This window comes from Dreissena polymorpha, chromosome 5 (genome assembly GCF_020536995.1).
Source record: "Dreissena polymorpha isolate Duluth1 chromosome 5, UMN_Dpol_1.0, whole genome shotgun sequence".
NCBI classification, from domain to species: Eukaryota; Metazoa; Mollusca; class Bivalvia; order Myida; family Dreissenidae; genus Dreissena; species Dreissena polymorpha.
The window spans coordinates 27,920,062-27,934,856 of record NC_068359.1 but is presented as its reverse complement, the minus strand read 5'-3'; the positions used below and the strand labels follow the sequence as shown (position 1 = coordinate 27,934,856).

The 14,795-nt window shown below is 35.5% G+C and overlaps 2 long non-coding RNA genes across 2 annotated transcripts in view; both read left to right on the top strand.

Moving 5' to 3' along the window:
• LOC127880607 (uncharacterized) overlaps positions 1-5,030 on the top strand; it is a 62,115-nt gene extending 57,085 nt beyond the window's left edge. The window contains exon 7 of the long non-coding RNA XR_008049641.1: positions 4,776-5,030. This is a non-coding gene — a long non-coding RNA (uncharacterized LOC127880607). The remainder of the gene's footprint in view (positions 1-4,775) is intronic.
• Positions 5,031-7,464: 2,434 nt separating this feature from the next.
• Positions 7,465-14,486, top strand: LOC127880606 (uncharacterized). The gene is made up of 4 exons (XR_008049640.1): positions 7,465-8,462; positions 8,532-9,612; positions 10,345-10,510; positions 14,357-14,486. It is a non-coding gene; the product is annotated as an uncharacterized LOC127880606 (long non-coding RNA).
• Positions 14,487-14,795: the final 309 nt, after the last annotated feature.

Sequence of the window (14,795 nt, the reverse complement as noted above, 5' to 3'; positions counted from 1 at the left end):
TAACGTAATTTGATTTAATATAGCACATAAGCTATGTTTATTGTTAAATATGTTAAAAATTGTATGCACATCCTTCAATTTTAAAATTAAAACAACGTTATGGCTAAATTGATTAATTTACTGCTGAAAATACGAATGATGCATGTTGCATTTTTATTTTTATTTCAAAAAGTAAACGGTAAATCTGTCTATTTTTTGGTATTTTTGCTGTATATAGTGTTTCTATAAAAACTTAGTTTAAAATATAACTTAAATGATACTATTTTGAATTTTATGACACTTTGTTTTTAACCGACCCAATTTTTACTTGGCTGAAATCACTTACATTTCATGGCGCTATTCCATAGATTAAAATTTGTAAAAAAATAATGTCTGTAAAAGAATACTTATTTCATCTTGTTTAAACTTTAAACACCTTTACTGCATCTGTACACACCAACTGCATGCCCATATTTGGAAATTTGAATGAATTATGGAACTTTTATATACCCCAGGGGTGAAAATAAACTGGACAAAAGCCGAGCGTGAGGGTGGTTTTGAAAAAATCGGTTTATTTTTTTTAAGCGTGGAAAGCCTACCTTCAAATTTGCATGTAGTTTAGTGAAATGATGCTGATTAGGAAAATAATTAATTAAATTATATTTGGATATATGCCCATTAGAGGTGCGCAAGCTTAAAAAGGTAGAATTACCGAAATTCCCGTTCTTACACGTTGTAGCATGGATCGGGTATTGAACACGATACACGTGTGTATTAGCACCCTACTGTAGTCCCGGCGGGGTTATCAACTGCACCAATACACCGTTAAGCAACCAGGGGAATATCATATGAAAAAAGAACTATCATGCATGTTTGATGTGTTAAAGTGTGTCACAAAATTTCCCTAACTGCCGATGTCGGCTATAATTTCGGTATAAACATGCAAAGAAATTAACATATATATAATGTTATTGCCGGTATGTTATTGGACATTTTGTATGTCAAATGTTCATTATTTTTATTAAAATTAAGACGATGCTTATTTGCCAGAAAGCGTTTATTTCAAATTCAAAACAAGCAATAATCATACATAATACCAAAATATAAAACTAACAAAATGACAACACTCTCGCTTAACGCAACGTTCAGAAGCACGCGCACTTAACAAAATTATTGCAACTAATGCAAGCTGTAATTAATATGTGACTACTTGCTATACAACCAGTATCATGCGAAAATTGATCTTATTTAATTGTGGTTCCCTCTTTGAATTTATGTTGCCTGTCGACTTTTAGAATAATGTGTCAGTAAGAAATGTATTGCTTGCTCTACAACCAGCATCATGCGAAAATGGATCTTATTTAATTGTAAATCCCTCTTTGAACTTAAGTTGTCAGTCGACTTTTAGAATAATGTGTCAGTAATAAATGTTTTTCTTCAGTTTCACATGTTTTTTCAAGAAAATTTAGTGAAAGATGCAAATGTGTCTTATTTATTTTTGTCTGTGTCTTCAATGTATCTTATTTATATGTGACTGCGTGCTTTTTTTTTTTCAAGAAATGAAAGATGCAAATGTGTCTTATTTTAATTTTATCCATGTCTTAAATGTGGCTTATTTATATAAGATAAAATGATATACTGCCAGTGTCATGCAAAAAAGGATCTAATTTCTTAATATCCACATTCACGCTTTGTTCTTTATTAGCACCGTCTTTAATTAGGCTATCTATTTAAAGTACAGATTACTGTGAACTTAATAATTGTGCAACGGTGATGTTGATCCATTATCGTTGTTAATTTAAAATGTAGACAACAAGTTAGCAATTAATGAAATCAGTTATTTTGGAAGTAAATCTAATTTTTTCTGTACAGTAGCCAGGTGGATGTGTATTGAGCGGATAAGATAGGGATCACCACAACAAGTTTCTAATACACAGTATAGACTTCCCCTATTATTGTATTTGTTATTTACCTGATTGGAATAAATAAAGTGTTAAAGATCATTTCATGTGAAAAGCAGGATTTCTGACATAATTTCAATCGTTTTGCTTTTATACAAAATTTCATGGAACAATGAATATATTGGCGCGATGGAACACAATTTATAAATCAAGCTGACAGTATAGTATCCGTTTTTAATTATGTGTAATTTAATTCGCATCTCTCCCTTAACTCGTTCAATGACACGTGAACTTATATCAATTATAAAACATCACGTGCATCATTAAATTTTTTTTGTTTAATTATGAAAACATATTATATGTTCTACATGGTTTTGTTTAGTTTTTTTTCTCAACCAGAGAGACATTATAAAACATTGTTATATATAAAGCGCTTTACTTTTCTACATTACATAAAGATATATCTATTTTTGTGTTAAGTGTACGTGCTTGACATATTTATAAAAAGGCAGTGTTTATTTTTGTAATAAAATTGAAAATTGACATTTAATTTGATGCAATCCACATTGTTTAGCGGCCAAGCGCAGTATTCCGCTCTCGGCGGCCGATGGTGTATTGCAATATATACAATGAAAAGCTGGGTTTCTGACATAATTTCAATAGTTTTGTTGACGCGGAAGTGCTTTTTGGTGGCCAAAAATACTATTGTTCCCTTTATTTAAACCTAAATCAGTATTTTTTTACACTTGAAGGTTTGTACAGCGGGGATTTCGGTACCGGCGCGGGTTTATGTGCTTGTTAAGAATTACCGAAATCCCCGCTAAGAGGCAACATATGCTGATTTATGCTTTGATTAAACATTGATAGCTAAATTGCAAAAGTGTATAGCATATTGTAAATAAGGTAGTACGATATCATTTGTTTCATCAAATTTGTTTGAAAAATACTTTCTGAAGACTTATTATTACTATGTCATGTTATATTTACATATACTTTTGTGTAACCAATGTTTTAAATGTACATTTTACCTTTTTTTACATTCGTTTACACATTTTTCACATTAATAAACTATTTAATAATGGAAAAAATATTCTGATAAGAGTGTTTAAATGATTAACACTAATATGATTGTGTACAAATCAACATTAATGCAAAGCCAAAACCCAAACATAATGACATATAGACCCTTTAAGGCGTAATATGGGGGATTGGCGTAAACATGGGTGATTTCGGCTCTGGGCGTACGAATGTAGCAGTACCGAAATCCCCGCTAATTATTTTCCAAAAGAAGTAACCGAATGGGAGATAATACATGTCACTGGTTGCTAATGAAAAAAAAACACTATAATAATTTTGTTGACACTTGAAGGTTTGTACAGCAGGATTTCGATACCGGCGCGCGTTTAAGTTCTAGTGTAGAATTACCGAAATCCCCACTGAGAGGCAACTTAATGCTGTCAAGAGTGCTTAATAATTAAAATAAATATCATTTTTTTGCACCTTAACATTCATGTGAAGTCAAAAACCATTCATACCGATGACCTATTGACCCTTTAAGGCGTAAATATGGGGATTTCGGTACTAGGCGGGCGAATGTAGAATTACCGAAATACCTTTTCATCATCGCACATTAGTGTAACATAAATGTTAACACAATATATGTAGGGAAACTCATATGATTCGCGTAATGTGAAAATGATTATTATGCTATAATTCGACCACGAAACTTGACGTGACTTAATACCGGACATTATGGAATGGAGCTACGCTGGCCGTATTTGACATAAGACCCATTTTCGCATATTATCTTATCAATGCTTATATGAATTTGATTGCTATAATCTAATGCGTATTCGACACGGAATTATTGTCAAGGTTTTTCATTTTGTCAATATTTATCATAGCAGGGGACATTGCTGACATCAATATGGATACTGTTTTCATTTTCTGTCGAGAAATGATATGACTTATTATCAAGATTATTTTATAGTACGGTAGCGTTCTCTACACAAGTGAGATTTATTTGTACTGATAAATTGCTCTTATACTCACCATTCGGACTCGAAGATCGGCTCGAATAAAAATGTTAGTCGCTTAAAAGTACAAATTCATCATATTGAGCACGATAATTATTATTATTATTATTATTATTATTATTATTATTATTATTATTATTATTATTATTATATAGCTTTTAGAAACATATACCTTAAAAAAAATCCCATTGGAAAAAAAATCCCATGGGAAAAAAAATCCCATGGGACAAAAAAATCTCATGGGAAAAAAAACCCATGGGATTTTTTTCTTTTTTTAAAACACGATTTAACGCGTTGAAATGGCGAGAAATGCTCATCATTTGTTAAAAGGTAGTGTTTCTGAAGGTTACATGACTAAATCTCTAAAAATCAGAAAAAAATCCCATGGGATTTTTTTTTTCCATAAAAAAATGGGATTTTTTTTCTATCAAAGTAAATTGAACGAAAATAAGCAGAAATACTTTAACAATGCTTAAAATCGATAACTAAGCACAAACGAACGTGTTTTATGTTTTTGAAAATCCCATGGGATTTTTTCTCCCATAAAAAAGCTGGAGAAAAATCCCATGGGAGAAACCAAAATTCCCATGGGATAATGAAAAATCCCATGGGAAAATACAAAAATCCCATGGGACCCACAACTTTGCAAATAAAGTTCATAGTGAAGAAAACGCATTTAACAAGCAAAAATAACCAATTATTAATCACAAGTTAGACTTTTATCTTATACTTTATCACAAATAAGCAAACCTTCAAGAAAAAGGGTACTTAAGTTTGCGAAATTTCGGTTTCGCAAAGTTTTTCCGGTGGCCGTTATTTGAAGTTTTTTTTATCTCAAATGTTAAGTATTCCTTTTCAGCAAACAGTATTTTCCAACAAGACAAACCTCGTTGAAGTAAATGTTGATGGCAATCCGCGCCCCCTTCTTTAACAAATACTACAACTTGCTCAAGAAATTAAGTAGCAAGACGTCTTGCATCAGCCTAGCACGCCACATCTTCTCCAATGTTGGCTACAGCAACACTTCAAATCGCAGAGCCTTGATGAGTCCGACTTTCGTCCCATCGTTGTTGTTGCTTAGAAACGATTCGATGGACAACTTGTTCCAGACGATTTCCTCAAGTGACATGACCGGGCTTGGGGTGGCGACTTCGGCACCTGGACTTGCACCATCTCTGTCTGTATCCCATTAACGGTAGTCGCAGCATTAACAACAACAGGTAGTATTTCAGCCTCATTCTGGGAATGACCTGGACTTGCACCATCTCTGTCTGTATCCCATTAACAGCAGCCGCAGCATTAACAACAACAACAGGTAGTATTTCAGCCTCATTCTGGGAATGACCTGGACTTGCACCATCTCTGTCTGTATCCCATTAACAGCAGCCGCAACATTAACAACAACAACAGGTAGTATTTCAGCCTCATTCTGGGAATGACCTGGACTTGCACCATCTCTGTCTGTATCCCATTAACGGCAGCCGCAGCATTAACAACAACAACAGGTAGTATTTCAGACTCATTCTGAGCAAACGGGGCTTAATACATGAGGATAGTGTTGTCCCAGAAAAGCATGTGAAGTTTGCTCAGGCATGAGGATAGTGTTGTCCCAGAAAATCATGTGAAGTTTGCTCAGGCATGTGGATAGTGTTGTCCCAGAAAAGCATGTAAAGTTTGCTCAGGCAAATCAGAGGCAACACTTTGTGAATAAACCTTTAAACTAAAAATTCCATTAAAGCAAATAATGTCATAACTGATTAGTTTGTGCAGACTGCACAGGCTATTTTGGGACACACTTTAGGCTCATGCATTAAGCCCAGTGTTTAAAGAGTTTAGAGTTTCACATTTATTTCATGTAACATCAGTTCTTTTTCTGACCTTTTTGAATAAAAGTACCTGTCACTAATCGGGAATTTTGTGTTTTTAAATTAGTCAAACTGAGTGAATAAATACATATAACAGTTGATTTAATATAAGTTTAAATTATAAAGAGTCAAGACATATTTCCATACATGTTTGGGCTGAAATTCAGCCGTAAACCAAAAGTGTAAGTATTTTTCATTAACTTGTAATACAAAAGTCCCTGTGCAACACTACAACAAAGTAATTTTGTAATGCTGTCACTTAAGTGGAAATGATCTGATCTAACAGATAGAGCAGGTGCTGAGTGACTTGTTAACGTCACTGACCTTAATACTCTTAAATATTTTGAACCTGAGGCAAAGAGAAGTTGTTAAAAGCCAATAGACACTCAAAATCATCGAATATTTCTAACAATATTTCGAAACGTAAAGTTCACACGTACAAAATCAGTGTTCCGTAGAGCAATAGCCGAAATGTCAACGATAGATTTGGCCTGGTAACATTGTTTTAATAAGATACAAAATGTCTTTGTGGGACAATATGTTCAACACAGGTTCATGTACCATGTTAGTGTGTTGCATGAATAGATATCGTTGTGGGAAATTAAAATGGAATATATTGTGACACAAACAAATAAAAATTAGCATTTTGTATCTCGTGTATTTTATGAAACTTATATTGTCACCATTCAGCAGCAGATGTTGTTGGACATTGCCGAGTTTGGGATGGCGCCGTCAGTGTATGGACTCGCTCCATCTCTATCTATTGCTTGGTTGCAGCAGTACCAGCAGTGGCAACAACAATAATAAATGCAAGTAGTCATTGAGTCAGAGTCTGGGAAAATAGTGCTTAATGCATGTGAGTAAAGTGTCTTCCCAGATTAGCTTTAACTTGTTTTCTGCGAAGAAGACACTTCATTTAAACAAAAAATCCATAAATGTGGAAAGTGTTGTCCTTGTTTATCCTCTGCAGACTGCACAGGCTCATCTGGGATGACACTTCATGCACATGAAAGTGTTGTCCTTGTTTATCCTCTGCAGACTGCATAGGCTCATCTGGGATGACACTTCATGCACATGAAAGTGTTGTCCTTGTTTATCCTCTGCAGACTGCACAGGCTCATCTGGGATGACACTTCATGCACATGAAAGTGTTGTCCTTGTTTATCCTCTGCAGACTGCACAGGCTCATCTGGGATGACACTTCATGCACATGAAAGTGTTGTCCTTGTTTATCCTCTGCAGACTGCACAGGCTCATCTGGGATGACACTTCATGCACATGAAAGTGTTGTCCTTGTTTATCCTCTGCAGACTGCATAGGCTCATCTGGGCTGACACTTGATGCGCATGCATAAAGGCATGTTTTCCCAGTACAAGGCTCATATAGTTCTATAAACCTCCTTCTGATCTTTGTGGGAAAAAGCTATAAAAGGGTGTTTTTAAATTTACATCAAAACAGTTTAAATCATAAAAGGTGAGGGCAATTTTGTTTTATGTTTTTGGGCAGAAAAGCAGCAAATTAAAGGGCGTTACCTTGGACATTATGTCGGTTACTTCTCATATGAATGTGTGCCTGTTGGTATGTTCATTATTACCCAGTAACAAATGAAAGAGGGAGTATATTGGAATCACCTTGACCATATGTCTGTCTGTCATTCAGTCTGTCTGTTCGTAAACACAAGCTTATCCTCAGGCATTCTTCTACTAATAAATCCATGTAAATACAGACCGATTAGATAATTTTCAATTAAGAATCATTTAAATTGTTTACAACTAAGGAAAATTCAGATTTTTAATTTCAATTATTGAACAGTTAGATACATTTTGTTGATTTCAAAAATAATGAAGCCTAAATGAAACATGCATTTATTTTCTAACCATTAAGCATGTTTGACTTATTTTGCTTTCTTACAGAAGCGTTTCCATGTGGTTAACTTAAATGTGAAAATTCTTCTCCGTAACTTGCTTCATTACCAAAATATCTTAAAAGATATTCTTATAATTGTCCCAAGTGTACTGGTTTTGAGTGACATTTTAAGTAAAAGGCAATTTTCAAATCTATACTTAAATAAAATTTTAAGAAATATTAGGTATTTCCATCATTTAATAAATAGGAAAATGTATATACTTTAAGAAACATAGAACATTGCGTCTTGCTTAGGTTGACATCTCTTGTAGCATGTGTTCAAACAATGATGTTCTTGGCAATTTTGTGCCACAATTTTCACCTCTCTTCACATATTTAGAGGTGGCATCATAAAGTGCTTCAACATGTATAGGCAAATAGTGTCCTTTTAACATGTCACATGCTTATTCTACACATGTGTACATGTATTTATACAATTATTTGTTCATGTAACTTTTGAACAGCGGAATACTAAATGTGGTCAGAATTTGTCCCAAGTGTAAACTTTGTAAGAAAATTCTTCTGAAATTTTCATAAGATAGAATTTTCAAGGTTTTACATCATTTTCTTCAAACCATTAATGCTTATCACAAGATGTACTGAAAGTTTGATGCCAAAAACCTTGTGAACTTTTTTTGCAAGACAAATATTGTGTTGTCCCAAGTGTACGAATTTTTTATCATGTTTGATGGACATGTGTCATCTTTAAAAAATACACAAAGGTACTAATTTTCTGGAAAGAAGTACACAGAAGGGTGTAATCTCCAAGAGAAAAGGTGGTTGTCACAAAGGTACTAATTTTCTGGAAAGAAGTACACAGAAGGGTGTAATCTCCAAGAGAAAAGGTGGTTGTTTTACTCTGGAGGCGAAATACTCTTATTATATGGGTATGTCTACATATTTTGTGTTCAGAAGGAAAATATAAGCGTATTAACCTTTATGTGTAGGAAGTATATTTGACTTTACCATAAGATTATAACACAAATACATTTCCGTCAATTTTAAACAAAATCTTTCTCCAATAATCTTTAATGTTAGCCTGAAGTTGGTCATTAAATCCAATAAAGTTTTAAACTGTCAATTTACACACACTAGTTATTGAAAGCTATACCTGTATCTTTCGTCCGTGTACTACGGACTTCATCAGCAGGATGAATGTCTACTGTTGGGAAATGTTAACACCGCTAATTGTCGGGGTGAGCGATGTTAACGTATGGTTCCAGGTGTGCAAGGTTGGTTTAACTTGGATCATCATGAAAGTTGTTGATAATGTTTGTGGTCAAAATATCTCGAACCAGTTTAGTAACAAGCCAGAATGCATGTAGCACTTCCAAAATATGACTTTTTTAACTAAAAACAAATGACCAAAATAAACTTTTCTGCCATTGCACTCACGATCAATTTAACCCAGTCTTTTAAACAAGTGTATTTTGTTGGCTTTCTTGTTTTGATTAAACAACTGGGTAAGCCGTCTGAAATCTTGCCCCTTGTCAGTGCAAAATGCCATCAGAATGTATGTAATAAGGCGTCATTATCTCAACATTTCATACACTAAACTTTGTAGTGCTGTGTATTATTTTTGTCCTGTGTCTTAATTTTAGTGAAGTACCTTTTAGTGATGCTAAGAATGATTTCCTACAGATGCAACTTGAGTTATACTGTGTTTATATTTAATTGTACAGGACATCTTGCCAATGAACATGGTGCCCTTTCCGGAATGAACAGTGCCAATGCGACTAACGTGACCCTTCAGAGAAATAGAATTTTAGGACCAATATCACCCCAGTATCAATCAGGGCTCCAACAACAGCCGCCCCCAGTCCAAGCCTTGTGAGCCTTTGGGAAGGGGTCAAGATGCCCACGAGGTCTCAACTCTGTTTGTCCCGAGGCTTCTTCCAGCAGCAGTGGAACAACATGGCATCCCAGGTTAGCTGTGGATGCATGTTTCGGGCACGATGCCGGTTTAATTCAATGATTTTGACCACAGAAGCCTACTGTTGCTCTTTCATTACTATTTGTATAGAGGACTTAGTTATCGCAAACAATTTAGGGGTTTAGCATAAATGTTAAATAAATAATAAATACATCATGGTTCTCTGGTAATAAAAGTTCAAAGGGGTACAATCAGTCGCTGTCAAATGCTTCGTCTGTTGGTCTGCATACATTTTGTGTTATAAGTTTGTTGAACAAACTTTGTCCACTCCTCTTAAGCAATTGCATTTTACCTTCATCGGTGTCATCCCCTTGAAGAATACAGCTAACATGGTTATATTCCCAACTTAAGAACACAACAAGAAACCTTAACCAAGTCCATCATATTAAAATAAAATAGTTCTTATAGCATTTTCAAAATTATCGAGGAAAAGATTTACAAATGCTGTATTATTTTGCCATTTTGAAAGTTGATTATCCATTTAAGAACAAACATTATTTTTAATGCTTGTTAAATGTTAACACCCATTCATCACGGTGCTTATTTCACTTGTTTAAACATTATGAATAAATTCTTTTTTGAATAGTGTTATCACATTATAGTGATAATGCCAATTATTTTGAAACTTGTCATTTCATCAAACTGTGATAATGTCCCTAAAACAATTCTGAAAAGTCATTTTTCGTGGAGTTCAATTGATTTTTATCTCTATCTTCCTTTCACAGCAGGGGATATCACACTATAACAACGGTCACCTATAATTGTCTGGTGGCGTTCAGCTTCAGACGTTGCAAAATCAGCTTTATTCGTTCAGCGAGCCCACAGTATCCAAACAACAAAGCCATCCACACAGGAACAACAACAACATCACGCGGATCAGCCATCTCAAATGTATGGACAGCAGTTTATTGAAACGTTTGCTCAGTATGTAAAATACTGGGCTTATGCTTGAGCGTAAACTGTTGTCCCAGAGACTTTCTTTTAACGAAAAATACCATTCAAAAGGAAAGTGTCCTCCCTAATTACCATAGGTTGGACTGCACAATTTAGGCCAACACTTTAAGCACAGGCTTTAAGCTCACTTTTCCCAGAACAAGCCTTATATTTATATCCCACGTGCATGTTTCAAATTTCCACGAATCATTCCTTGTGATATCAAATTATGCATATTACATTTGTATTATCCTACGTTTGTATGGATCATGTAAACTTACATAAAGCGTTGATTGTGATGTCAAAATGTACATATAAGAATTGTATTTTGTTATGATTTTAAGGTTTAAATTGGAACATGTGTTTGTTTCAAAATATATTTCAATATATTAATTAAAAGTATATTTATTCAAGCTTCATTGCATCGAAAGCCTGAGGCTATTGAGTCCGTTTTCTGGGTAGAACCAGTACTTTGTGTGTATCTTGAGTAGATCTAAAAACACTCCTATAGTGAAGATCTAACTCTTTACCCCTTTGTCCCTGCGTGAACACCATACATACTAAGCCATGGCTACATCGAGTAGGTAATGAACATGGTACCTCATAATCACTAAGCAGAGTTTATATCCAGGATAGTTGCCTTGATGCGCTTCTCATCTTGCCATGCGACTCCCTGGTTTACAGCAGGTCAACCCGCCATACAGTGTGGAATCACAGGTGGTTAGCCTGTGTCTCAAATTTTTACAAATAACAGGATACACAACTCGCGTGAGCTACTCATTGTCGATCGGACCCGGTTAATGAATGAAATCGCCAGGTGTAAAGACACACTCCACAATGGACCATTGAAATCACTTGTGTGTTTTAATGTCAGCCAGTTAAAACATATGTAAACAATGGTTTAACATGGCGCTGGGCAGTTAGTTTTGATGCATAATCTAATATAAAGAACTGTAAGATTGTTTTTTGGTACATTTTACTAGCTCATCTATTTTTATGCCCCCCTTCGAAGAAGAGGGAGTATATTGCTTTGCACATGTCGGTCGGTCTGTCGGTCGGTCTGTTCACCAGGTGGTTTCCGGATGATAACTCAAGAACACTTAGGCCTAGGATCATGAACCTTCATAGGTACATTGATCATGACTCGCAGATTACCCCTATTGATTTTGAGGTCACTAGGTCAAAGGTCAAGGTCACGTTGACCCAAAATAGTAAAATGGTTTCTGGATGATAACTCAAGAACGCTTAGGCCTAGGATCATAAAAATTAATAGGTTGATTGATCATGACTCGCAGATGACCCCTATTGGTTTTCAGGTCACTAGGTCATAGGTCAAGGTCACAGTGACCCGAAATAGTAAAATGGTTTCCGTATGATAACTTAATAACGCTTAGGGCTAGGATCATGAAACTTGATAGGTAGATTGATCATGACTCGCAGATGACCCCTATTGATTTTCATGTCACTAGGTCAAAGGTCAAGGTCAAAGTGACCCGAAATAGTAAAATGGTTTCCGGATGATAACTCAAGAACGCTTATGTCTAGGATCATCAAACTTCGTAGGTAGATTGATAATGGCTGGCAGATGACTCCTATTAATTTTCAGGTCACTAGGTCAAAGGTCAAGGTCACGGTGACCCGAAATAGTAAAATGGTTTCCGGATGATAACTGAAGAACGCTTATTCGTAGGATCATGAAACTTGATAGGTAGATTGATCATGACTCGCAGATAACCCCTATTGATTTTCAGGTCACTAGGTCAAAGGTCTAGGTCACGGTGACCCGAAATAGTTAAATGGTTTCCGGATGATAACTCAACAGCGCTTATTGCTAGGATCATAAAACTTCAAAGGTACATTGATCATGACCGGCAGATGACCCCTATTGATTTTCAGGTCACTAGGTCAAAGGTCAAGGTCACAGTGACAAAAAACATATTCACACAATGGCTGTTACCAAAACGGAGAGCCCATATGGGGGGCATGCATGTTTTACAAACAGCCCTTGTTTGAAAAAAAATGAGCTATTGTCATCACCTTGGCGTCGGCGTCGGCGTGCGGTTAAGTTTTGCATTTAGGTCCACTTTTCTCTTAAAGTATCAATGCTATTGCATTCAAACTTGGTACACTTACTTACTATCATGAGGGGACAGGGCAGGCAAAGTAAGATAACTCTGGCATGCATTTTGACAGAATTATGTGCCCTTTTTATACTAAGAAAATTGATTTTTTTTTTGTTTAGGTCCATTTTATTCCTTAAGTATCAAAGCTATTGCTTTCATACTTGCAACACTTACTAACTACCATAAGGGGATTGTGCAGGCAAAGTTATGTAACTCTGACAGGCATTTTTACAGAATAATGTGCCCTTTTTTTACTTAGAAAATTGAAAATTTGGTTAAGTTTTCTGTTTAGGTCCACTTTATTCCTAAAGTATCAAAGCTATTGCTTTCATACTTGCAACACTTATTAACTATTATAAGGGGACTGTGCAGGCAAAGTTATGTAACTCTGACTGGCATTTGGACGGAATTATGGGCCCTTTATACTTAGAAAATTGTACATTTGGTTAAGTTTGGTGTTTTGGTCCACTTTACCCCTAAAGTATCATAGATATTGCTTTCATACTTGGAACACTCGCAAACTATCATAAGGGTACAGTAAAAGGACAAGTTGCATAACTCTGGTTGTCATTTTTACGGAATTATGGTCCTTTTTAGACTTAGTAACTTTGAATATATGGTAAAATTTTGTGTTTAGATCCACTTTACTTCTAAAGTAGCAAGGCTATGGCTTTCAAACTTCAAATACTTTTTATGCTATCATGAGGGTACTATACCTAGCAAGTTGAATTTTACCTTGACCTTTGAATGACCTTGACTCTCAAGGTCAAATTATTAATTTTGCTAAAATTGCCATATCTTCTTTATTTATGATTAGATTTGATTGATACTATGACAAAACAACTCTTACCTGACATACCAATATAGACTCCACCCAAACCATCCCCAACGCCCCCCTTCGAATCCCCCCCCCCAAAAATCCCCCCTCAATTTTTTTTAAAGATCATCTAATAAATGGCCACCACACCCTCACACTTTACCCCCCCACCAAAAAAAATAATTTTTTTTAGTTATTTTTATTACTTTATTTTTGAAATACCGTCCAACCATCCTACCCAAACAAAAATACCCCCCCCCCCCCAAATTTTTTTTTGCATTTTTGGAAGATAATGTAATAAATGACCACACACCCATACTATACACCCCTCTACACTCCACCCCTCCCTCCTTTGTGATTGAAATTGATATAGGCCCCTTCACGTTTAAAAAAAAAAAAGATGAGCGGTCTTCACCTGCAAGGCGGTGCTCTTGTTAAATTATGGTGCCGAGGTCCGTGAACTTTGCAGGGAAAATGCCCTTCACTACGTAAAGAGTCTGAGATCGGGTCCGATTGACAACGAGTAGGTAACGCGTGTTGCGAATCGTGATGTTTGTTAAACGTTGACCCAGCGTTTGTAAAAATCTTGCAAGATATGTACCTTTCCAGAAAGGAAATTCATTTCTGCATTGAACAAGACCACGTTTGTGAAAATCGCTGCATACCCGGTAATTAATGAAGTTCTGGTTGTTCAAAGCGATGTACCCCGGTTTTGGGTGATTTTGAGTTAATAACCTTGTTATATATACATTTATACATTATATGTATTTTTGATATTGAACTTTTTTTTCAGAAAATTTTATTTTTTGTTATAATTTGATTATTTATCATTCAAAATGATGTTTTAACTAATTAATATTATAGCCACACGCTAACAACCTGTGTTGAATCAATGGAGTCAAAATATGCTTACCCGTCTTGTTGTCATCCCAGTAATAGCTTGGGGGTCAAGCTCAGGTTCAAGGACACGGCGATATGGGGATGTTTGACAGGCGAGTTTTGTCTGTTCGCTTAGTTCCTATAAAATTGATTGTTATTGAAAGATTGATAGTTGTTACTACCTACTTTACTATATGAACACTATTTAAGCATTATTATGCCCTCTTTCAAAAAAGAGGGGGTATATTGTTTTGCTGGATGTCGGGCGGTCTGTCCGTAGACCAGTTCATTTCCGATCAAATCTCGTCAATGGATTGACAGATTGGCTTGAAACTTAACATGTGTATTGTCCTTGGACAGTAGATGGACCCTATTGAAATTGGGGTCACGCGGTCAAAGGTCAAGGTCACTGTCACAATAAGGG